We start from the raw sequence: 25,996 nt of genomic DNA, 5'->3' as shown, positions 1-25,996 counted from the left end.
CTAGTATTCTCTCTAAAAAAATTTCATCTGTGTGCTGAATGAGTTTTGTTCTGGGCGGGCAGTATTAAGGCAATGTGTGCACACATGCATTCAGAATGGGGCCTTCCTGATTCAACTTGAGCGGGATCTAAACTTAACTGAACAGACATTTTTAAAAGTTGTGATCGTGCGGACGTGCGCACGCCTTAGAGCAGGGTTTCTCAACGTGTGGGTCCCCAGATGTTATTGGACTTCAACTCCCATAATCCCCAGCCCCAGTGGCCTTTGGTTGGGAATTATGGGAGTTGAAGTCCAATTACATCTGAGGACCCACACGTTGAGAATCCCTGCCTTAGAGGGAACACTGATTGGGTCACCCATTATATTCTGAGGTCATTCACACAGTCAAAAACTGTGTTCTACCCAGGTTTAGGAGCTGTGTGTGCTCCCAATTTTTAGTTGTGTGGAAGCAAGGTAGGAGCAAAACCTGGGTAGCTTTTCCTCCTACCTTGTTTCCACAAAATCACTTCTACTCAGATTTTCTTCCTACCTTGCTTCCACACAACTGAAAATTGGGAGCACACACATCTCCCGAACCTGGGTAGAACACAGTTTATGATTTTGTGAATAGCCTCTCGGTCTGCTTAGGTGTCTCCTAGGACCATCGGCAGACATCTTGTGCAAAGTCTGAATGCATCTGTGTTGCATGTAGAAGGTCCCAGCTTCAGTCACTACTGAAGAGATCTCCCATAGCAGATGATGGGAAAGACCCCCTACTTGAGTCCCTGAAGAGCGTCTTGCAATCAGAGCAGTCAGTACTGGGCCTAGAGCAGGGATTCTCAATGTGTGGGTCCCCAGATGTAATTGGACTTCAGCTCCCATAATTCCCAACCAAAGGCCGCTGGGGCTGGGGATTATGGGAGTTGAAGTCCAATAACATCTGGGGACCCACACGTTGAGAAACCCTGGCCTAGAGGGACCAATAGTCTGACTCTGCATAGAACAGCCTCCTATGTTCATATGCATAATGGCTTGGCATGCTACATAATGTAGATGGCAGCATTGTCTGTTCCTTGCAGGATGTCTTTGAGTTGACATCATTCTTACATTTGGGAGGTATATGCCCCTCACGGCAAAATGTCAGAAACAAATGCTTATATACTCTTGTACCTTTTATCTGTTCTGTAACAGCAGCAGGTTTTAAGATTCATGCTCATTTCATGAAGGTAGTTTAGCCTGCCGGTATTAATTTATAACTGAAGCCCACATACCATTTTGCATTTGCTTTCTAGCTCTCCATCTTCTTGATATGCATTTAAAATAAACTTTTAGCTATAAAGGGCACATTATGCACCTGACACTGTTGAATTAGGCAGAATGCCGCTCTATAACTCATTTCTGTAGTCCTCTGTGGTCGTTCCTTTTTGCAAAACCAGACTCGACATGACAGGGTGTGGGTTACACTCACCGAACCAATGTAGCCAAATGCCTCCTTTCAGCACTTTCATGTGCTCTGTGCAGCATGTGACCATGAGCGGCCACATCAGGAAATTGGGACAGAAGCAGACGTAATGTCATAGCACTAGTCATGAGTTTAAAAGTGTGCATCCTCAAAGGTGAGGATTGTGTTTCATTCATAGTGCTCCGAGAAATAACAGTTCCAAGTAGAATTTCTGCTCTGAAGTGTTGGATTATGTTTCTCTATTTATTTAGGTCACTTTGCACTGATGGACATGCAACTGCAATTCCAGGCTGGTCTCATTAAAAGACCTCTCTGAAACAGCAAATGTGTGAAATGTTTCTCTATATTATTGTTATTAAAAATATTTATACCCCACTCCTCCAGTACACTACTGTTCGGGGTGGCTCACAATATTAATAAAATAGATACAATGCAAAGTGAAAGGTTAATAAAATTAAACAAGTTTAATTGAGCAGGCTGAAACCACATTGAAAATGACAAATTTTTAAAGGTTTCAAATTAAAAGCTGTTAATAAAAAGCTAAAACTGAGAACTAAGACATTAAAAGACCTACAAGTTAGCAGCAGCAGATGAAACATTAAAAAGCCTCTTAAAAATGTGATTTTATTTGTTTGGTTTTTTTAAAACACCTCAAATATTCCTCTCTACTTACCTCAAAAGGTCTGGCTACACATAGGGGCATTGTCTGTCAGCTTATACAGAGTAAATTTACTTGTAAGTAGGCAGACCAGTTTGCCCTCTGATATCAGCGGTGTAATTGCCCATTGACTGGGCAAAGTCATTTTGCCTAGATTACACTGCTAGAAAAAGGTAAAGAAATGAATTCCAGGAGACTGTCTAATTTGATTAGAGTTGCCATGCCCCCGGAAATTCCAGGTTTCACCCAGGCTTTAAGAATCTCCACCCAGATTGCTTAGACCTTCCAGATTTGCTCGGATTTCAGCTTTCATTTAAAAGAAAGAAAGGAAAGAAAGCTACCCTTGTAGAAGCAGAGTTATGGAGCAAAACGTGCAGTCACTATTCTGCCCCAAAATTATTTTCAAGGCAATTTACATAATATGCAAATCAGGCACCTGGATTTGGAAAGCCAGAATATGGCAACCCATGGAGGTAACATCCGCAGAAACTGGAGTGCTTGACCTAACCCCCCAAATGCGGTTAGGTTCCTTAGCTAAACCGTCCACTCTTGCAGCAAGAGCGGATGGAGCAGCCTGCTTGTGGAGAGTGATTATTGAAAGTGTAAACCTCCCCGGGCATCAGCTGAGATGCTAAAGGTGTAAAGTTTAAATAGTTACTCTCCCTGCTTCACAGCTGATGCATGTGGAGGTTTAAAGAAGCCGTGCAAGAGACGATAGTGGGAAGAGCATTGCTTCTATAAATCTCCCCAAGTTTCAGCTGAGAAGGGTGGAGAATGGCTATTTAGTTGGAGGCAGGGTAGCAAACTACAGAAACCAACCACTGCAGTAACTAAACTGCTATGAAGGGAGGTGGCCTTTAACTGGGTGAAACTGCTTTTTGAGAACTACCAGTACTGTCATAGAATTTTTTATTCATGTGCTTGCAAGGGGAAGTAAAAGAACAGTCTGGAATTTGTAGGATTTCAGCTTCAAACTTTTAAAAACATAGGAAGCTGCCATATACTGAGCCAGACTGTTGGTCCATCTAGCTCAGGATTGTCTACACAGACTGGCAGTGGCTTCTCAAGCTTGCAGGCAGGAGTCTATACCAGCCCTATCTGGGAGGTGCCAGGGAGGGAACTTATAACCTTCTGCAGGCAGGCATGACGATGCTCTTCCCAGAGCGGCCCCATCCCCTAAACCTAGGAATCTGTGCACAAGCAATAAGCCAGCCATTGTCTTTGTGTGCATGTGTGTGTGCGTGCGCGCACACATGCGCGTAAACACACACACACACACACACACTCCCCCAAATATGAAGCAATTCTCATTACACTAACTCTCATTGCAAGAGAGTTTCCCAACAAAGATTTCAAACCTCAGACTCTAGCTGGAGAAAAACTGAACATTGGAGGCTTTCATTACCTTGAGGGATTGTGCTAACTGAGAAATAACAGCCATTGAAAAGCTAATTCGTTAATAGTTTATAAAAATGAAAACAATAACTGAGGACAACTGGTTCTTCAGAGTTAAGCAAAGTGTGATGAAATACCCCTTGCTGGTCAGAATGCTAAGTGGAATAATAAAATGACAGCAGCTGTAATCCCCATTCACAGGCAGAAGCATGCCCAGGAGTAAGAAGCAGTCACAGCAGATACCCTGTGATGAGCAGCAGCTGTGCGAGTTTCCTCCTGTTTATAAATGGCGCGATGATGGAGTGGAGCCGATTCCACCTCCTGCATCCACTTTTCCTAATGCAGACAGCGGTACTTACTATAGTAGATGCTCAAGTCACTACAGTGCAGACTCCAACAGTAGCCATCAATAAGTAGATTGTATTCCTTATTGACTCAAAGGGCTGCTTTGGGTTTGTTTTGTTGTCCTACTACTAGGAATGTGCGTGGAACCGGTTTGGACGCCCTTTATGGGCCTCTGAACCGGTTCGAAGAACCAGGGGTCCCATTGGTTAGATGGTGGGGGGTGTCTAACTTTAAGAGTGGGGGAGGATGCACTTATCCCTCTTGCTGCTTTCCCCCCCGCCAGGGTCCATTTTTTTCAAAGCCCATTGAGGTGGCAGCGTACTTCCCTGCCGCCCCATTGCCCCCATTGTCTGGATATGACTGGAGTCTCCGACGTCTGTGCACTGGATACTTCCGGTCATATCCAAACAATGGGGGCAACGGGGTGGCAGAGAGGTACGCTGCTGTCTCAACAGGATTTGAAAAAAAGGATGCCAGTGGGGAGGAAGTGGGGGGAGGGTTAAGTACACCCTCCACCACTCTTAAAGCAGCAACCCCGCTGCCTTTGAGCTTCTCCCGCATGGTTTCATGCACATCCCTACCTACTAGAGGTGTCAAATCAGCATGGCGAACCCGGGAAGATGGTGTTCTTACCAGTGACTGCTGTTGTGAACAAAGCGTCTCTGTGCTCGTCTTGTCCACATTTGAGCTGTGCACAGAAATGTCATTGGCTAGACCTCTCATATTTCAAGACTGTTTGGCCCACTGGTATGATATTGTCAGCAACAAGACGAAAAAGTCATGCAATGTGAGAGAGACTGTCTGTTCGGAGGGAGTCCTCTCTGCTTGCTGAGAAACCACTTCCTGCACCTGATGAAGTGGGCTCCAAACCACTAAAGCTTATGCAACAATACCCGTGTTAGTCTCTTCGGGAACCACAAGGTCCTTGCTGTAGTCTTCAGTGTAAAGGTAAAGTTGTGCCGTCGAGTCGGTGTTGACTCCTGGCGACCACAGAGCCCTGTGGTTGTCTTTGGTAGAATACGGGGGTGGGGGACCATTGCCTCCTCCCTCGCAGTGTGAGAGGATGCCTTTCAGCATCTTCCTATATCGCTGCTGCCCGATATAGGTGTTCCCCATAGCCTGGGAAACCTACCAGCGGGGATTTGGACCAGCAACCTCTTGTTCACTAGACAAGTCATTTCCCCGCTGTGCCAGTGTAGTGAGGTGCTTTTGTTTCTAGGCCCCCAGTACAGGGAGGAGGCCGCCACACAGCAATGGAGCACAGGCCTGATTCTGTGTGTAGCCATTCAAGATCCAACCAGCAGGACTGTGCTTTTGCTGTGCCAAATCCCAATAAGCTGCACATAGGAACACTGGAAGCTGTTTTATGCCAAGTCAGACCAATTTAGCTCAGCCCTACCCAGAGATGCCAGGGAGTGAACCAGTGACTTTCTTCATGCAAGCATGCAAATGCTCTTCCGCTGAGCTGTGTCCCCACTCCCTAAGGGGAATATATTACAGCGCACACCTGTAGTCTCCTATCCAAATGCAAACCAAGGCAGACCTTGCTTAGCAAAGGGGACAGTTCATACTTGCTGCAGCAAGACCATCTAACCTCCCCTCCCCACCGCTCTGTCTTTGCACAGGAGGCATGCTGAGGCAGCTGCTAGCAGCACAATGCAGGATTGCATGCTTCTGGTGGTGGGTAGGGATGTGCCCGGAACCAGCTCCCTCCAAGCTGGTGGTGGGGCAGGGTGGCTTTAAGGACGGTGGAGGTGCACTTACCCACTGCCAGCGCTCTGTGTAGAAATAGTCCGGCGGGTAAGCAGCGTACTTCCTTGCCGCCCCATTGTTTCAGTCACCTGAAGTGCCGTGTGCACATGCGTGCATCATGGGTGGGCATGCACACATTGCACGCACACATTCATGGCACTTCCGGTGACTTCCGGTCACTTAAATAACAGGGTGGCAAGTAGTTACACTGCCGCGCCATGGGGCTATTTCTACACAGAGCTCCGGAGGGGGAAGCGTGGTGTGGGGGAGGGGGTAAGTTCACCCTCCCCCATCCTTAAAGCCACCTCGCCGCCACATTTGAACCGGTTTGAACGCGGAGGTTCCGAACCTGTTCAGTGTTCTAAGAATAGAAGGCCAAACAGGTTTGTGCACATTCCTAGTGGTGGGGTGGGGTGCGGTGGTGAACTTTTATTTCTTAATATTGAAAGAAATAAAGCTTGGATGGCTTTAAAAGGGGCTTATACACATTTAGTTCTATCGGTGGCTACTAGTCTGAGGGCTACAGACCAGGGATTCTCAACGTAGGGTCCCCAGATGTTATTGGACTTCCAACTCCCATAATCCCCAGCCAAAGGCCACTGGGCCTGGGGATTATGGGAGTTGAGATCCAATAACATTTGGGGACCCAATGTTAGGAGTCTCTGCTATTGACCACCTACAGCCTCAGAGGCTAGATGCCTCTCAATCCCAGTTGCAGGGGAGCAACTGCAGGAGAGAGGGCATGCACATACCTCTATGTGGGCTCCCAGAGGCATTTAGTGGACCACTGTGTGAAACAGGATGCTGGACTGGATGGGCCCTGGGCTTTATCCAGCAGGGCTGTTCTTACGTTCTTCTTACTGCTACGAATACAGCAAATATTTATATACCACTTTTAAACAAAAGTACCCCAAACGGTTTATGCAGATATAAATAAATAAACAAAAAGGCTCACTTTCCCCAAGGGGCTCACAATCTAAGAAAGACAAGAGGGACAGCCACTGGAGGGACGCTGTGCTGAGGATGGATATGGCCAGTTGCTCTCCCCCTGTTTAATAAAGAGAGTGGCCACTTTAAAAAGGTGCCTCTTTGCCCAGTTAGCAGGGGAACTGAGTAAGGTGCAATTTTATCCCCAAAGCTGTGCCTTTTGGATTTTTCCCTGTCTTGTGGTGAGCAGCACAGGAACCCTGCAAGGCATCGGAGTTGGCAACCCTATTTCAATCCCACCACTCCAAAGTTTTAATACAAGTGTTTTACAATCGTATATTGGATTGGAGAGTGAGTCCCTGAAGCTTCTCTAGCACTCGTGTGTCACATTCAGCGCTATCGTAGTTCTGCTGTGGGGCACCAAGCCTCTTCAGTGCCTATAATCATTACAGGGAGAAAACAAAACCCTACATTTTCTAAACTGCCCTCAGATGCTCCAAGGACTTTCCTGCCATCTTCCCTACGACAAAGGTCATTTTGTGTTGGCACACACAGGGCAGGGCATCTGCAGATACTGTCACAATGCAGGAATCCACAGCAGCTCAGGAAATGTCTGGACTGCAGGGAAATTGCAGGTTCCGTGTTTAAGCTGCATTTCTACCTTTCTCTTTAGATTTGTTCTGCTTTGCAATCAGATATGATGGCCAGAGGAAAAGGGGGATGATCCTGACTTTGACTTTCTAAATATTTTAGTACTTATGAATTATTCCAAAGATTTCTCCTATTAGGTTTACAGTAGTTGTTTTTCATCGCCACTTGTTGGGTTTTAAATACGTTTTGAATAGAATTTAATGCCAGCTAATAACACATTAAGTACTATTCACACATTGTAAAGGTGCTTGTGCTTTCTTCCTCATAGTTTGGGATGTTTTCTTTTGCTCATAAATCACAAGCAATACACAGAGCCTTCCTGCCCCATTTAAGACACGATGCAGCTGCAGACCCAGATTTGTCAAGAGCTGTGCACTCAGTGGTGAGTTGCAAGAGATTTGTACAATGTGTTTGCAAAAGTGTGTTGCATTCAAAATGTCTTACTGGTATGCCTAAAACATCAACAGCAACCCCGAGTGTCTGTTTCATGCAGTTGCTAGGAGTCTGTTCCATTGGTCTCAGTGGGGCTTACTCTGAGGTAAGTCTGCATAGCATTGTACCCTTGGGATGAAAGAAAATTGTTAGGGCGCCGCAAAGGAGGAGATGCTTCTTGAATAGTTACATTCAAGTTACATAGCATTCCCTCTTCCACAGAGCTACTTGTATATAAGCCCTACTCTCTTCTGCAACTGGTCTGCATCTGTTCCGGATGTTGGATAGGAAAGAGAGAGCAGGGGGCTGTTTTCTGAGGAGGAAATGGGGTCAGGTGGAAGCAGCACAGAGATTTTGCTGTGGGATGGCATTGACATTTTGTTAGATAGAAATCCTAATTATTTAAAGACTTTCTCTCTATCCATCCACCTAATGGCACAGCAGGGAAGTAACTTGCCTAGGGAGCAAGAGGTTGCCGGTTTGAATCCCCTCTGGTGTGTTTCCCAGACTATGGGAAACACCTATATCGGGCAGCAGCGATATAGGAAGATGCTGAAAGGCATCATCTCATACTGAGCAGGAGGAGACGATGGTAAACCCCTCCTGTATTCTACCAAAGACAACCTCAGGTCTCTGTGGTCGCCAGGAGTCGAAACCAACTCAATGGCACAACTTTCCCTTCTATCTATCTATCTATCTATCTATCTATCTATCTATCTATCTATCCATCCCGCTCTTCCTCTGAGAAGTCCAGAGGAAGGTTTATGTTTATCCTCACAACAACCCTGGGAAGTACAGTAGGTTAGGCTTAGAGATAAGTGACTGGCCCAGAGTACCCCAGTGAGTTTCATGACAGAATGGGGATGTGAACTCTGGTCTCCCCCAAACTCCACATAACTGTGTTAGGCTCACAGTCTTAGAATTCCATGTCAGAATATTATACTTATTCACAAATCTTCAAGCTAAACAGAATAGTCTCCATCCCTTTTAAAAATTAAAGTTGTGCAATGGGGCAATAAGCCCCTTACTTGATAAACACTAAGTTCAGATCTTGATACATGTATGAACATACATACATACATACATACATACATACATACAGGGGCTTGTACTGCTTGTCATTTTGCTTTATTATTTAGTGGTCAGTGGGCAAAATGGGGTGGGGTTTACTACTGAGAACAACATGAATAAAAATATTTTAACAATAAAATGCACATTGGCGTATTTTCATATGTGAATACCCCACTTGATTTAATCATTGCGGATTAATGATCTGCAGAATTTCATTTCCAGATGAAGCCGTTTCGCAGCTGCTGAGATGGAGTAACTAAAATTATGGCTTTTCCCAAATAAAACATGTCATCACCAGGTTGTGCCTAGGTCCAGAGTAGGGCCTGACCATGGACCCCCACTCCACCCTAGGGTGCCTTGGAAACCAAGCCTCCAGGGTTTAGCAGGCAGATGGGCAGCAGTGTGGGTGTGGTGTTTAGAGTCTCCAGTTGCTCTCCCCCACCACTTTCCAAAAGTGGGAGTGCAGGGGAGCAACTTCCAAAGAGCCTCAACAGCAGCTTCTCTTCAATTCCACTTGGAAGGTGAGGAGAAGGAGCCGGAGGAAAGGTCTTAGGAACATAGGCAGCTGCCATATACTGAGTCAGGCCACTGGCCTATCTGTCTCAGTATTGTTGACACAGACTGGCAGCGGCTTCTCCGGGGTTGTGGGAAGGAGTCTCTCTCAGCCTTATCTTGGAGATGCCAGGAAAAGAACTGGAAACCTTCCACATGCAAGCATTCAAATGCTCTTCCCAGAGTGGCCCCATCCCCTAAGGGGAATATCTTATAATGCTCACACATGTAGTCTCCCATTCAAATGCAAACCAGGGTGGACCCTGCTTAGCAAAGGGGACATTTCATGCTGACTACCACAAGACCAGTTTCCCTCCCATAATATCCCTTCTTTGGCAACAATTCCTCCCTGCTCCCTGGCTGATGGACTTCCTTGCAGGTTACTGCCATGAGGCAGGAGTCTGCAAGAAAACCCATTGGCTGGTGGTGAGAGCAGGACAGAACCCTTTTAACCTGCTCTCCTCTTCCCCATCAGCAATTGGGCAGTGGCAACGTGTTAGTCTTCTGGGGGATGCTCCCATTGGCTGAGGGGGTTGCCCGGCAGTGGTGCAGGCTGATTCTTGCCCGCGCCGCAAAGTGGCCAGTCCAATCCAGACAGGGGCTGGTCCCATGCCTATATCTAATAATGCCTGGGCAGATTTGGGTTTGTGGATGCCCACGTCAGGTCTCATAGATCAGCTTTACGCTCTTGTCTGGAAGACTCCTGTGCATGTGGTTTTTAATGGAAAAGCAGCTCGCTTAGAAACAGATTGCACACATCTGCAAACAAGCCTGTAAAACCTGGCGATTTTAAAGCATTACATGGCCTCATTCCTGGAGCAACGTAATCAAGGGAATTCCAGAAATACATTCTGCATTTGGGTATCCTGTGTTCTTCTTCAGTATAAAACATCAGTCTCCCAACACCGAATCTCTCGTTCTGACAGTCCCTAATGTGCCATGGAAACTGAATGGGGTGTGTGTGTGAGTGTGTGTGATATGAGTTTGGAGGAACGGGAAAAGCACTATCTGCTTGAATCTCTATTATAGTGTGAGACTTTGCAGCAGTGGAAGGTGAGTAATTGGCCTTCTGCATCCACCTCTGTCTGATTCTTCATGAGGCACAGGTGGAGTGAGTGAGTGAGTGGTTGCCTCTGAGGAGACCTGCTGTTCTGAGCTTCCTTACACACTTGGAAGCTTGAGCAAAACTTTCTTTTGGCTCCTGACCTTGGAGAACATTTGATTGTGAGTAGTTATGTCAAATAGAACAATTGCATATCATGTATTTAATGTCTTGTGAGGCATACTGCAGAAATGAGATTACTTAGAATAAGGGAGGAGTTACCTTGTGTTGACTGAACTATAGATGATGAAGTGTGCACTAATTCACAGAGAGGGTCATTTAGCTGGCCTTGGATTGTTTGTTTTTCCAGTTTCCTTACCATTTTTTAAAAACCCCAAATAATTGGGGTTACAAATAACAAATAATTTAATAAAACAGGACCTCTGGTTCTTAGTGGGATATACAATGTTTTAAAAATAAAATAAAATACATAATATAGAGTGTAGTTTAAGTTTGAATATGAAGCATTTGCCATCAGTGAGGGAAGAGGTTGCAAGTTTAATAGGGGTTTTCTAGTTTAATATATAATTTTCACAGATTGTTCAGTAGCAGCTGCCAACACAACCCTTGTTTGGGATTACTCAGTTGCCACAAATAATTCATTCCCCCTTTCTAGCCAGAAATTCGAAGGTGGGCTGGAATATTCAGGGGGAAACGCCATTTCTCAGTCCTATTCTTCTACCCTACTCTCTGAGCTTAATGTTTAGATAGGATAAGATAAAAGATCTATTTTAAATCGTCTTTAAAACAGGGCAAGAGCGGAGTTGAAACAAAATTTCAAAAATGCTAGTTGGATTCTGAATAAGGAATATTGGGCCAAACTACCTCTTTTGGTTACCAGTTACAGGATTTGAAAACCCTATTCGCACGTTATGTTCAACACTTGTAGAATGAGTGTACACAGGTACAGTAGTACACTTCCTATCTGTAGCATGCATTTGAAGGACCTTTACCCAGGTTCACTTCTAAAATGTACACTAATTCACACACAAACATGTACAGACATCTGAACGCAGGTATAACATAATGTCTGAATTGGCATTGTACACACATACAACTGCCTGAGGTTGTCCGGTCTCCGTGATCTCTATGCCTGGATAGCCAGAATCTGGCCTAGAGTTGTGCTGTATAAATTCATATGCAGAATTGTATGACTGAATGCTCTCCTTGATAATAAATAATCCCCAAACATGGAAAGGTTATAATTCAGTGCTTTCCCTAACAAGATAGCTTTCTAGATATCTGGCTAGCTAGATTTCCTGTCTCTGTTTGAAAGACAAGACCACCACCCCACCCAGCTATCCCCTTTAGTCTGAAGGGGATCCAGGAACAGTATTACCACTTGCTGTGTGTGTAAAAGAGGTCTCTGTACAAGGCAGGAATCTTATGCTTGCAAAGGAGGGAGAATTTTGACAGGTTTAGTTCCTTAAGTTTCTCCCTTTCTGCAAGCTACCCTGGCCAAAACTGGATCTATCTGTACCAGCTGCCAGTGTTTTAAATAGAGTTTGGGGTGAATCATGGTGTGGAGTTGTATTTAAGAGCAAAACTCAACCACCTTTGTATAGCACTGAAGATGATGCCTTACATAGAAACGTCTGCTATTTTGTCACATCTGCGGTTTAGTTCTTAATTTTTAAGCTTTTGAATGTTTTTAAACTTTTAACTTTTATTGCACATTAAAGAAGATCACTGGAAAAGCTTTGCAGTGTGGAAATGTGTATTTCATTATCCTTATACCATATATAATATAATATAATATAATATAATATAATATAATATAATATAATATAATATAATATAATATAATATAATATAATATAATATATTTTGTAGCTGCCCCATGTTAAATTGTTCTCTGGGCAGTAAAAGGAGAAAAAAGCTCTCCAGAGTCCAGACTCATCACAATTGCTGCCTTATTCCAGCAGTTGTGATGCTTGGGAACCAGCGTTCTTCAGAGGGCAATGAAAAGAAAAAGAGCCCCCCCCCAAAAAAAACCCACCCACCTGCTACTGAGCCCTCACATGCCGCTCCTGCCTTTACCTGACTGATAAGTAAAGGGCAGGGGATTGGTACCAGTGGATTTATCCAAGCTTTGCCTTGGAGAAGAAATTTGGGGACTTGAGAAAAGTTCACCTTTCCTCTGATGCACACTTTTACGAGCTGCCAAAGTTGTTCTCTGAGCTCAGGTTTAGAGATGTTCATCAGCATCTCTCTTTTTTTCTCAAGGACACAAGAGGAGCTGGCCCAACAGACAAGCTGAGATACACTAATTGCTTTGTTGTTTTATTGCACCAGTCTAAGTTTTTGCCCTGGATTTTCCAGCCCTTTCATAACAATAAATAGTTTGTAGTTAAGCGCTGGAGTGTCTCATATTTTTCCTTTATTCTCACAGCACAGTATAATCCAGCTGCATTATAATCAAGGGATGTTGTTTTAGCAGCAACTCTAACTTGAGTTGGATTATGCAGAGGATGCCATGGTAATCCACCAGGTTTCGATTCTGACACAGATACTGTTGTTCCACTGGTGCAGTCACTGATCCTAAATCTGCTTTATCTCCATTTTGATCTGATTTATGTTCCTTTGGGGAGAAAAATAATCAGCAGCTGAATGCAGAAACTGTGCAAGCCTGGAAGAGAGATGGGGGAAGCAGAAACTGAGTTCATATCAGAGTGCCATGTCATATATAGATGGGAAATGTATCTGGGATATCCATTCACATCTGCAACTAACATCTTTAGTCCTGGGTAACTATGCATGACTACAACTAAATCAAGACTATACAAGCAAAGCCCATATAGCATAACACAATTATATTTTGACCATGTAGCAATGGGGTTCCATCCATGTAGCAATGGGGTTCCTTCTCCAAGATAGGGTTGAGAGAGATTCCTGCCTGCAACCTTGGAGAAGCCGCTGCCAGTCTGTGTAGACAATACTGAGCGAGATGGACCTATGGTCTGGCTCAGAATATGGCAGCTTCCTATGTGATGACAGCCAACAACCTGGATGGCTTTAAGAGGGGTTTTGATAAATTCATGGAGGAGAGGTCTATCAATGGCTACTAGTCTGAAGCCTCAGAGGCAGGATACCTCTGAATATCAGTTGCAGGGGAGTAACAGCAGGAGAGAGGGCATGGCTTCAGCTCCTGCCTGTGGGCTTCCCAGTGGCATCTGGTGGGCTACTGTGTGAAACAGGATGCTGGACTAGATGGGCCTCCTTAGGCCTGATCCAGCAGGGCTGTTCTCATGTTCATTTTTCTTGGGATTTGCATGTGTATGTGTGTATTTACATGTGCAATGGAACACGGTGCCCTTTCCGATTTATCCCAGCAGAAAAGGGCAAGTCTCTGAATTTTCGGACCTCTCCTTGCATTGATTGATTGATTGATTGATTGATTGAATTAAGCACTTTCCAGGATGGCTTAAGAATGGGTACTGGCAAATCTAGCATTGCTCTCCCCCCCCCCCCCCCGCCACCCACACCTTGCAAATTGTGCATGTGCTTTGCACATAAAGGGAAAGCAACAAAAGCAACAAAATGGAATGGAAATTGGAATGCAACCAATATTGTGCATGCACTTGGACACAAACATCAAGACACATGCACTGGCCCACTGCTAGAATGTACCTTCTTTTCTTAATAAATAAATAAATAAATAAATAAAGTAACAAACCTCACAGCTATAATGTTAAAACAACAACAATGAGTTAGTGCTATATATGCTACTCATGTAGACCTTGATTTAGTTGTTGTCATGCATCGTTACAAGATTGTGTTGGTTTTGGATGTGAAAGATCATCCCTGACACATTTCCCATCTATATATGACATGGCACTCAAATATGAATTCAGACTGTTTCCCCTTTCGTGGTTTGCACAGTTTGCCAACGTAGTTGTGGTGGCCCACTACTATAATGTGCTGTGGGGGGAAACAGAAAACCCCACATGCTCAGACGTTGCTCCAAAAAGCAAGGATATCTGAGACATTCTGAGGCTATTGGAAGGCAAAGTAAAAGGTGTGGGGGGGGGGGACCCAGAGCAATAAAAGGGGCAGGTTTTGCACATCCTCAGTTATGTCATTTGCCTTTTGTGTTGCTGACATCAGATTTTGATGTTTTTGCATCATTTTCAAGCACCATATGGCCAAATTGAACTAGTTTGCGGGTATGCATGGTATTGACTAGGCTTTCCCCTTCAGGTACAGACCCTCATATGTCAAATGTGTCCACCTCCTCCTCTTATGAAGAATATTTGAAACAGCAGGTGAATTTTTCTTCATCATGCAAGTCTGTAGTTGAGTGGAACAATTAAGTAAGTCATTCTTTTCCCTCTATCTTCTTAGTATGAATGTACATATGTTTGGTCCATTTTTGGCACTAATTTTACATCTACCACTTGATGTCTCATCATGTGCTGTAACACTCTTGGGTACTACAGAAAAGCCCAGGGGTGTTTTTTTAAGCCCTTTGCTTAGTTGAAAATATATAATGCCCTAAATATGAGATTGAGTTAGTGTTCCATTTAAACAAGATTTTGAGCAACCTGTATAGATTTTGCTGTTTTGTTGTCTTCACAAAAAGTCAGTGATAATGTTGTTGCAGTGTTTTATCTCTGCCATTCAATGGCTAACATCCATACTAAATTACTCAAGAGTAGTCCCTTCATTTCAATGGGGTTACTCATGAGTAATTTAGTATGGATGTCAGCCAGTATAACCTGGCTCAAGTTACTTGAACAGACCAGAGAAAGCCATAAGATCATGGGTATTTGAATTTTAGATGTTGATTGTCAGATTTGTATTGGAAAATGTGTGCTGGTAGGTTGTGGCCTTGTTTATAACAGGACTGTACTAGCAGAGCACAAGGCAATGAATGCGTTGGGGAAATGCTGAAAATTCGTTATCATTAATATTTATTTATGTATCATGCCGCCTGACATATGCATGATGGTATTCCGTTTTTGCTAAGATTTACAAAATAGCACAATTGAGTGTTTTCCAACCAAAGAAATTGCTAAGCGTAGATGCTCAGTTCTTTCATTTTAATTTTTAATGTGGAGGTAGTGTGTGCGCGTTTGTGTGTGTTTTAAAGGTATTTGCACAGGGTCCATCTCTACAGCTTTGTCTTAAAATACATTTTTTTAAAAAGATCCTCTGCATCTTTGGAGTAAATAGATATATTAAAATAAGCTATGGGATGTATAGTGCAGTATAACAATGATAAATGATGTTGTGTGTAATTTTTCTACTATTAACATAAAGTAATATAAACTGAAGGACACTAGTCTATTGAGAGTGTTAGTAGCTAATGTTCCATATCAGATGTGGACAATGTCAGGACTGAATACAGATTAGGCAGTGTCCTTTTCTCCCCGGGGGAATTAAACTTTGAGACACCACTGGCTGCCAGTGGTTTTACTGCATTTTGTTGGTGCCTCTGGTGCCTTTCTTGGTCTATTAATTCAGGAGCTGTAAATGACAATGTGAGTAAAAAGCTTTTCCAGTGGGATGCATTTCATTTATGCATTCCTGTATCCACAGTACCTGTTCAATCCATTTTGTCACAATAACTGTATATAAAAAGATGTGAATTACCCACAGTTGTTCCTGGACCTCCGTGTTTTTTTCTTCCTTCCTTTTCCTTATTAGAAGGCATCAAAATGGGAATTTACCAGAATGGGGAATATGGCTTATTTTAATACACATCCCACCCGCATATTCGTGATGTCCATAAGGAAGTTAAAATGTAGCAAGCTACAGAATATGAACACACTCGCTCAAATCATTCAAATTATGTCATTATAATACACCTGTAATAACATTGAGTTATCAGATGCTGCACGGTTATTGTTGTCGTTGTTACTGCACACTTTGGAAGTGTGAACAACTTTGCACTCCTTGTTTTAATTCTTCCAAGAAACCTCTGAAGTAGGACAATGTTCCCATTTTGCACTTGGGGAACTTTGGCCAAGAAATGATTCTTTCCTCAAGCCGTGTGGGTATTGTTGAAGTGGAATTGAACTTTAAATCTCTGTGGCCCCAACAATAGTCCTCTCTCTGTTCCCTAGATTCCAGGGGCTTTTTATCTGTGCATATATTTCCCTGTTTCCTTTTAAGCATAAAATGCTGAGATCTTGTTTTTGACAATGTTGTTTGTTTTACTTGATATTAATATTGGGGTGTTGTTTTTTGTTTCACACTTTTCATGTCCACTTTTTGAGGATGATATTCTGAAAGGGGGGAATATATATATATATATATATATATATATATATATATATATATATATATATATCCAAAATAAAATGAACAGTAAATATTATAAACTCTACTCTTGTATGCAAACCTGCATAATAATTGAAGGGAAAACTTGGCTGCTAATATCCACTGTAATCTCAGATGTTAAATGTGCAGTAAGTTGAAGAAGGAATATTTTTGATTCTGACTGTGGGGGCGGTGGGGGCGGAGAATCCATTATCTATCACAGGTTGTTACAGGATACACTTGTATGAAATCTGTCGTATCTCTAATTGACACATGAAATATATTTGTAAAATCCATATTCTCTGGATGTTTGCTAATTTCAAGCCATGTTTGAGCCATCTCTAAAAGCTGTTCTAACTTCCCTTGTAAATTGCTTTGTATGTAAATCTCGTAGTGCATATGGATACATGCATTCACCGGTTTACTCTTAGGAAGCACGAGCCAGAGATCTTATTTTGGCATGCCTTTTTTTTTTAATTAAGCCTTTGGTATTATATAGCACTGAAAGAGCCAGTGTAGTGTAGTGGTTAGAGTGCTGGACTAGGACCAGGGAGACCTGAGTTCAAATCCTCATTCAGCCATGATACTCACTGGGTGACTCTGGGCCAGTCACGTCTCTCTCAGCCTAACCTACTTCACAGGGTTGTTGTGAGGAGAAACTTAATTATGTAGGACACTGCTCTGGGCTCCTTGGAAGAAGAGTGGGATATAAAATGTAAGTGTGTGTGTGTGTGTGTGTGTGTGTGTGTGTAATATTTAGTTCAAATTTATCTATGAAATAAAACTTAGAAATCTTTCAATGGAAAAAAAAAGTGATAGTGATTAAAAATACAAGTAATACATATTTCCTGGAACAAAAATTACTTCCCTATAAACAACTAATTTCCCCCACCAGCCCCTGCACCCCCACCGCAACCAGTTTTGCATGCTTACATGCCATTGTTTTATGCACTTCAGTTTCAGCTCTGAAATCGGCAAAGCTTCTGTTACTAAATTACTAATTTCACAGCTTGAGGTCATTCTATGTGGTTTGAAAGAAACAAAGATTTTCATATCTGTAGAGAGAGAAGGATTTTAAGGGTAGAAATAAAGTTAAACGTTAAAACAGAACAGGGAGAGGATGTGGGAAATGCAAAACCGTGAAAAACAGTGTCTCCAATATGGTTTCATAAAGAGTAGCATCTAAAATTTTTCATCAAATAATATGTTTGCTGTGCCCTGCTTATTGTTAAATATATGGCAACATATACAGGAAATAGTAGCATAGCAGCCATTGATTCCACCAAACCAAATTAACAGACAAATACAATTAGCTTTCTGTGTTGATCTGTTAGAAAAGCAAAAATTTTAAAGCAACAATTGGATAAAGTGCTTCTTCGGACTAATTTTAAAAAAGTTTTTTAAAACTAATTTTGGTCACATAGAAATGACCAGACTTCTGAGTTCATCAAATCTCTTCATCAGCCTGAAAGTTAACAGCGGCAAGAAAAAAAGGAGTGGAGGAGAGAAACAGATGATAGTGGGTATGATGGAAAGTCCAGTCCACAGTTTGTAATTGTTTAGTGTGAAATGGAAGAAGTGTTGCAGAGGTACTGTACTTGGAGGCAAAAGATCCAGGCTATACCAAAGGGTACAGTACCATAAAAAAGCATGGCTGTTTCCCACTGGAAAAGCCAGTAGTGATTCACGTCTTCCTCTAGCACTAATTGGAGAACACGAGAACACTGTAAGGCAGAGAGCAGAAGATGGTTGTCCTTGCGTTAGCAAAGCTAGAGGTGTATTGAAACTGTGTACTATTTGTTCTGATTTCCACTTTGGGCTACTGAATGGGGCAAGAAAGCATCACTCTTATCAATGAAGGAAGGCAAGTGGCTGATTTCCAGTCAAGCGAGCAATATAGGTGGCCCTTATTATCCACGGGGTTCTGTTCTGGCCTACAATTGCAGATAATGAAACTGCAAATGAGACCTTGAGTCAATGGGAATTGGGAGGTTAGGTTCATTGAGATTAAAAAGGAGCTTAAAAAGCGCAGAGGAAACAGAACAGCAAGTAATAAAGTACCATACAGGGCTCTTCAGTAGGGATGTGCACAAACCTGTTGGGAGGTCCTTTTACGGGCCTCCCAACAAGTTCAAGAACGGGGCAGTTCAAAGTTTGAGGGTGGGGGTGTCACCCTTTAAGGGCGGGGGAGGATACGCTTACTCCTCTCTCCACTTCCCCCCACCGGCACCCGGTATTTCTCAAGTCTGGGCGCTGGCGGGGGAAAGCAGAGGGAGGGGTAAGTGCACCCTTCCCCACCCTTAAAGTGCGACACACACACACCCCGCCATTGAGCCACCCAGCATGATTCCGTGCACATCCCTACCCTCCAGGTCTCCAGCTGTCCAGCAATGCCCCCTCTAATGTTTGGCAACAAAATGGCACTGTGGTGCAAAAATGGTGTCCAGAAATTACATTGGAAGTCATTTTCAGCCAGCCAGGAACCACAGATAGGTGAATTTTTTAAACCACAGATAACAAGGTTGGGTCTATATAGCCCAGACACGTGAAACCATGGGTGCTGGGACCACAGATAACAAAGGTCACCTGCACAACTGTTGCCTACATGGAACAATCTTTAATTGTATTTTAGAAGACCCAGCAGGTTTCTGCTTATGTTGGACTATCGTATTTTTTATTTATTTAGCACATTTGTCCATCACCCCACCCTAACCTGCATCTCTGGGCAGTTTACAACAAGCCTACTCATAGTGGCTGGTAAACTAATGCCATAGATGACACAGGTGATAACCATTTTGTAAGCAAGTTGATAGTGAGCAGGTAAAATATGTATCTTGAGATACTCAAGCAAGTCAGGGCATGGGTAGGCAGATGTCAAGCTTGTGGGATCTATTATAGGATCCTGTGGCCTGCCAATTGGAGCCAGGTGCAAAAGTGGACAAAGAATTAATGGACAAAGGTGCCTCTGAGCACATGCTGAGCTCAGGCTCCCACCCACCCTTGGAACCAGAAAGGAACCAGAAAGGAACTCTCAGCCCTTTCGCACAAAAATCAAATGGTTTTGCCCCAGACCTTCCCCCACCAGCTTCATTCAGTAGAGAGAGCAAATTGTGTGTTTTTCTGAGCATCGGTATCCCACGGCTGTAAAATGGCCAGGGAACCCAGCACTGGTGGATTCAGATTACATGAGAGGAGCAGAGCTTAAGCTTGCCCCGGGAGCACGTGCTCACCAGGAACCAGCAGCTGGCAGAACCTTCCTTGCTGCTGTGATGTGTGAAGCCACCCCCAGTCTCTTTGTTCTCACCTGTAAAATGTGAGTATTATTTGGTTGCCCTTGATCAGGTCCTCGTGCAAATCTGCTGGCAAGTTTAGTACGTGCTAAAATTTCTGATCCATAATAACTCAGATGTAGATGTCTGCCTATGTATGCCGGTTATCTCAGTGTGTGCCTGCATTAGGTAATTGGCTCCACTCCCTGAGCTGCCATTTTGCATCTGACTCAACTCCTGGCTGCTATTTTAGCTCTGGTTGGTGGAACTTTGATTGCCCACTTCAGGGACAGTGCACCACAGACGGCGCACCAGGGTATTGCCGAGACTCCTCTAGAACGACAGTGCTACTAGCAAGCAATTGATCTTGCTTCACTTTATTGTAATGGATATTTTCAGCAGTTGCATTTCTGAAAATGGTGGGGGTTGTACGGGAAACAATAAACCCATTGATTAGGAGTGAATGGTAATATCCGTAGAATTCTATAGTAGATAGATTCAAACACCTAATGAGCATACTGTTGGACTAAGCTAGACTTTCTACCTGAGCTCAATAATTGCATCTTTGCCAGGGTGTTTTACTGCCTCTACTGTTTCTAAGACAACTTTGTTAAGTCAGTGCCGAACGGATGGTTTTCACTTTGCCCAGTCATAAATTACCACTTCATCAGGTGTTGCAGAAATGCTTCTTTTCAACAGTCTACTTAGTCATTTGTTTATAAAGAAAGCATACGGTTATTTCATTGGGTCTGCATTTTATAATAAAGACTTGACCTTTTTCATACCCATGAATTTAATGACCAGCTTCTGGAAAGGAGGTAAATTGAGCCAAAACCATCAACACCAGCTTTAATTTTGACCTTGCCAATAAGTAGGTTAAAAACCTACAGGATTTTGTATTTTTTTGGGGGGGTGGGGGGGCTTCTAGATTGTTGTATCAATGAATATGGTGTTTCCCTCTCTGTTTTGCAGGGGAAAGAGTTTAAAAGGTTTTAAAGGAAAAGAATAGAATCAATGTGGAAAGATCAGGTTTTAAAATGTCCCTGCATTTTGTTTGGAAAAAAGGTTTGTGTGAAGGCTGCCCAAAGGTGTGTCTGGATGCAAGCAGAGCTAAGGTGTGCTCAGTTGAAATAGTGAGGGGTTTTTTATCACTGTCCTTTGTTTGCTGCTGCAGCTGATGCCTCTTAACAGTTCTTCGTCTTATTTCTTGCCTGCTTCACATCAAAGGTTACCATTAGGGAAAAGTTCATTACTTTTTATATTTAAAATTAAGATCAGCTAACCTCTGTGTTTGTAAAGACACACAGATAGGGAGATCAAATGTACCCTCACACCCTTCCGTCACCTGTCTGCATGTCGCACACATACGACTGATCCATTTTTACTATGAAGTCTGAAAGTTCTTCCATGTGGTTCTTTCCCCATCGCCTCCTTTGGAAGTTCAGGATAACTTTCTGACTGATTCATGGCCTGTGCTGCCTGTTTCCTGTGCCCCTTCCTTTAGGAAGAGCTGCATTGACTTAACACCCTGCTGAGAGAGGGGTATTTTGTTTTCACAAAATGGACCTGCTTTATTACTCATCCGCTTTCAGGAACAGAATTATTGTCCTACATTATGCCACCAGTCTAGAAGTGCTCTTAATTAAGGTGTGCAGCAATTGATTTCTGTGTGTTTATCTGTGTGTGTCAAGGTATTTAAACGAGCAGAGCATATCTCAGTACAGATCCTTAGCATAAAAACCTAGCAGATCCCCAGACCCCCCTCTTCGTATTTTCTACAGAACCCTTTGTACCCTCCATAATAAATTCCGAGGGCTGACAGTGTCTAAGTCTGCTGCTCCTTTGCCCTCAATTTCAGTGAGATGGGCCATTGAAAACTCATTACAAGCTGTTTAGACTCTGACTTTGACTTTTGCTCAGCAGTGAACAAAATTAACAGCTCTTGGAGGTGGCAAAAAACGGAAAGAGGCACGAAGCCAAAAGGAGCGGGGAGAATAAGAGGGTGAGAGAGAGTTTAGATGTAGTCATGCAAACAAGCCAAAGCCTCCGAGAACATGTGTTTTACACATGTTCTTAATTAGGTGCCCCTTATTGATTACATCTCTTGGCCCCCTCTTGGTCCCGGCGTTGGCTGCCAGGGAGTCAGACCTGCCGGCATGTCAAATACGCAGCCTCACATTTGCTTACATGCCAAGCACCTCACTTTCAGCGGAGCAGAATTGCTTCATAAATTTAACTATCACTTTCAAATTCTGTTTTTTTTTCTAATTTAGTGCTTGATAGTTTTTTATGTGATAATTTTAAAGTGCTGTTTATAGCGAAAGTTACCTTGATAAGGGCAGAGGAAAGAGTCTGTACCATACTAAATTACTTTTAAACCTATCCCTGTTGTGGATAGGATTACAAACCTATCCACAACAGGGACCTTAGCAAACCTCTTGCAGTCCTTGTTGGTGTGAGTGGGGTTGGGAACTACATTTTGTTTTATCATGATGTGCAGGTGTATTTATCTATGCATCTCTCACAAGCAATGATCAACTTTCCCTCTCTTTCTGCTATTCCCCTTTTATTAAAAATAGTATAATAATCCAGGTGACAAAATTTAAGACCTGGCTATTTATGTTGGTTAAAATCTGCAGTGTTATTTTTACATCTCGTGTTTCCTCTTTTCCTCTCTGTATTTTAAGCTTTCTTCCCGTATGGCAAGTGGAGAAGCAATAAGTTATCATCCCAAATGCTGGAAATAATTAGGATCAGTGAAACATTTGGAAGAAAGCTCAGTCCCAAATAACTCTTGAATCAACGTTCAGTTCGATTGGCACATTAAAGTTAACATTAAAGTTTACAGCCAGTGTGACAGGAGTCATATATACCTGAAAATAGGCAGGGGAGATAACTATGTATTTAATGTACCAGGGAAAACTCCTCTTGTATGCTACGTTTGGTTTCAATAAGCTGGGGCTCTTGACCCAATTATGTAGCCAAGTTGGCGTAGAGCCAAAGAGTGGTCAAGCTGTTTCCTCAAGGTCACCAGAGGCTTTGTCCAAAATCCACTGGAATTGTACCAATTGGAGAATCCCCACAATGAGTCAACTTTGCAAAAAAAGGAGTCTGCCAGGCTCTCAGCCCAATGCACTGATCCTCAGACAGTGGCTGTAATCAGTGGTTTTCTTTCTTTCTTTCTTTCTTTCTTTCTTTCTTTCTTTCTTTCTTTCTTTCTTTCTTTCTTTCTTTCTTTCTTTCCAATAGATCTTCCAGGAGTCTAGACTGCTTCATGTGTTTGTGACTTTAATGAGGGGGACATTGTTCAGATCCCCAGTTATCCAGAAGCTCCACTAGACAGACATGGTCAAACCTCTAGGGAAGAGCATGAATCATTTTTTAAAATTCAATTTGTACCCAAATTGAGTCACTCCCAATTTACTTTGACCAGTAGCACAGGGGCAACTTGTTTTGTCCACAAATCTCCCAAAACAGGTAGATTCCGGTACAAATCATTTTGTACCCGAATCGGTTCGCACAGACAGCAGGTGCAGGCAGTGGTTTTCTCGGCAGCAGGAAAGGGGCTTTTCCTCAATCAGGAAAGCAGGAACAAAAAGCAGAGAATCCACTCGAGGCAGCAGGCAGGCAAGGCAAAGCAAAGCTCCTCTCTCTCTCTCTCTCCTCCCATGAGGCAGAAAGGCAGGATGGTGGCTGCCTGCCTCCTTAAGTACATTTGAAAATCCCTCATTCAAACTCCCCCCACCCTTGTCCCTCCTTTGATCCTTCCCCTAGCCAATGTGGGGTCAGTCACCCCTGGCAACATAAGATTTGAATGGAAATCTGAGCCAATCTGGAACCAGGGGGGAATCGCCAACCAGTCGCTGCGCACTGTAAATCACCAATCTGAAGCTTGGGAGAACATGATTTTTTTAAAAAAAAGAATTAACTGACAGAAAGTGGAGACAACAAGAGAGATTGCCACAAAATGGAGGTCTGTATCTACAAAATTTTCAGGTCGCAAATCTGGGAGATTTGTTTTGGACCTGAATCTGGCCAGCTAGCACAGGGGCGATTTGTTTTGTCCACAAATAGCCCCAAAAGGTAGATTTGGGTACAAATCATTTTGTATCCGAACCGATTCGCACATCCCTACAAACCTCAGCCTTTTCAAAGATATAAGGGGAGAAGGAACATTCATGGCAGGAAACAAGACTATGATGGCATCTTCCACCCCTGCCCTATAGTTTTATGCTGCTTTTTCAGGACTCCGAATCACATGGGAAGTCTCCATATACTTGTACATGCATCAGAGCTTTTCACATCTTAAAATGATCAAGGGTGTGTTGCTTACCACTGGTATGTTTCCCAAAGGCTGCTTCTGGCTCCATGCAGCCTGGTGCTGGAAAGCAAAGGGGGAAATATCTCCCCATGCCTTGCATAGTTTAAATTCTGAGCTGCACAAGGATTCATTTGTCGCAATATTCATAAGAAGAATAACTTTATTTGTTGGCCACCCCATAACAACCATTCTCTGGGCAACTTACAAAGTAAGGCAAAATATCAACACTTGGTTAAATATAAACATATAGTTAAAAGTACATTTTAAAAATACAATAAAATATCTGAACATTTTTTTTAAAAAACACATGTTTAAAACACTTTTTTAAAAGGCCTGTGTGAACCCAACGGTCTTCACCTGGCTTCTAAAAGATCAAATTGATGGTACCAGGCGAGCCTCACTGGGAGGCTATTGCATAAATGAGGCATCACCACCAAAAAGGCCCTCTCCCTAGGAGCCACCTGCCTCACCTCATTTGGCAGGGATACTTAAAGAAGGTCAGGGTAGAGACATAGAAGGTGAGGCCTTATCTCAGGTTCATCTTGTAGTGTTGCAAGCCCCCTGAAAGATATACTTTTGAGCCCGGAAGTATGAGTTCAATGACATCCTTCATTTTCATCCCAGGGCGTGGTCTGAGGGCACATGATTACAGCCACCTCTCTGAATTTAAGCAGGTCTAAATCTGTTCAGTGCCTGGATGGGTAACCCCATATACACCACCTTGTAATCTATGATGGGAGAAAGCTGTTATATAAATGTAGGTAGTGGTTGTGTATGACTAGTCCAACACTGCTCAGTGAACTTCATTGTTGAGCAGGGATTTGAACCCACCCATTCCTCACTCATGTCTGACATGCTCTTTACTGCACCACACTGCCTCTCTAATTCAGTTTATCGTTTAAATAAAATAAAAAAAATAGGAATTGCTTGTGGCTTTTCAGACAGCAGGCTTTACTATGGGTTTACTGCGAGGCTTTACTGTGAGTTCAGGGCATAATAGATACTCTAATGCAAAAAGAGGATTTTTATTTTTATTTTTACCCCGGCCATAAATTGGGCTAGGTTCCAACATGGAGGGAAAACTCGAATCGTGTGTGAAGTGCTCTGTAATAGATCGCACAGACTTCGGGATAAATCTGGCCAATATGTAAAGGCACACCCACCCTCCCAAAAGGTCACGGTAAAATTGCCATTTGAAAAAGTTCCTTCAAAGGAAGGAAGCAGGAATGGTTCAGTAGCTGATCCTGACGCATTTTGAGTAAAGACTCTTCTCCCGGGGAAGTGGCTTACGAAGCAGAATTCTCAAGCAGCTTGCAAGTTATTTTGCTTTGTAAACCACTCCCCCTGAAAAAGAGTCTTTACTCAACATGTGTCAGGATCCGAGGAACGAAAAAATATAAATTATATCTCATTTCTGTGTTTGTTTGAACTGTAATGTGCCTGCTACAACTTTTAAACCAGAGAAATCAAGGGGTGTTTTATGGCTAAGTTACTACTATTAATAGCAACAACTAATAATTCTCCTATAATTAGTTTAGCCTGTTAGATAACACTATTTAATATCCTCGTCTGTCTGTGATTACCTGTCTGCATACTGATACTCAAAAACAAACACACTTGGTATCTGGTCTAGTTACCTTTGGAAAAAAACAATGTGTGCACTGCGGTATCCTAATATTTTAGATGTTAGAATGTTTCTGCATGTATGATTTTGGCTCTTTTATTAATTAAAAAAATAGGTTGCACAAATTAAGAGCAGAATTTGTTCAGTTAAGCTATTACAGCAGAAGCAACATTTCATTTTCTTTCCCGATGG

The 25,996-nt window shown here is 42.9% G+C and overlaps 1 protein-coding gene across 5 annotated transcripts in view; it reads left to right on the top strand.

Moving 5' to 3' along the window:
• Window positions 1-25,996, top strand: part of WWOX (WW domain containing oxidoreductase) — an 811,261-nt gene that overhangs the window by 436,808 nt on the left and 348,457 nt on the right. Inside the window, exon 9 of one of the 5 annotated variants that reach the window (XR_008311186.1) lies at window positions 14,527-14,639. The exons of the other annotated variants lie outside the window; for them this stretch is intronic. The gene's annotated coding sequence lies outside the window, so the exon portion shown is untranslated. The remainder of the gene's footprint in view (window positions 1-14,526; window positions 14,640-25,996) is intronic. 5 annotated transcript variants of the gene reach the window in all.

This window comes from Hemicordylus capensis, chromosome 9, assembly GCF_027244095.1.
Source record: "Hemicordylus capensis ecotype Gifberg chromosome 9, rHemCap1.1.pri, whole genome shotgun sequence".
NCBI classification, from domain to species: Eukaryota; Metazoa; Chordata; class Lepidosauria; order Squamata; family Cordylidae; genus Hemicordylus; species Hemicordylus capensis.
This window is presented reverse-complemented; position numbering and strand designations above follow the sequence as displayed.